The 403-nt window shown below is 50.6% G+C and overlaps 1 protein-coding gene across 7 annotated transcripts in view; it reads left to right on the top strand.

The window, feature by feature from the left end:
• The window catches only part of MYH14 (myosin heavy chain 14), a 90,641-nt gene that overhangs the window by 69,355 nt on the left and 20,883 nt on the right, over positions 1-403 (top strand). The window lies entirely within an intron of this gene.

The raw sequence follows: 403 nt of genomic DNA, 5'->3' as shown, positions 1-403 counted from the left end.
AGGGGATATATGTGTGTGTGGTGTGTGCGAGGGGATGTATGTGTGTGGGGTGTGTGTGTGGTGTGCAGTGTGTGTGGTGTGTGCGTGTGCACACAGTCATGTTTGGGGTGTGGTTCTCAGGCTGTACGTTGTGGTAAATTCTCTTCACGTGCTCTGACTATTCATACACACATGCAATATATCCCCTCACACACACCGCACACACACATACATCCTCTCACACACACCACACACACACTGCACACACACACATATATCCCCTCACACACCACATACACACACACAACACACACACCGCACACACACATACATCCCCTCGCACACACCACACATACCACATGCAGTACATCCCCTCACACACACCACACACACACTGCACACATACATACATCCCCTCACACAC

Source organism: Phoca vitulina, unplaced genomic scaffold, assembly GCF_004348235.1.
Source record: "Phoca vitulina isolate PV1807 unplaced genomic scaffold, GSC_HSeal_1.0 scaffold52, whole genome shotgun sequence".
Taxonomy (NCBI): domain Eukaryota; kingdom Metazoa; phylum Chordata; class Mammalia; order Carnivora; family Phocidae; genus Phoca; species Phoca vitulina.
Note: the sequence above shows the minus strand (reverse complement) of the source record. Positions and strands in the feature narration are given on the sequence as shown.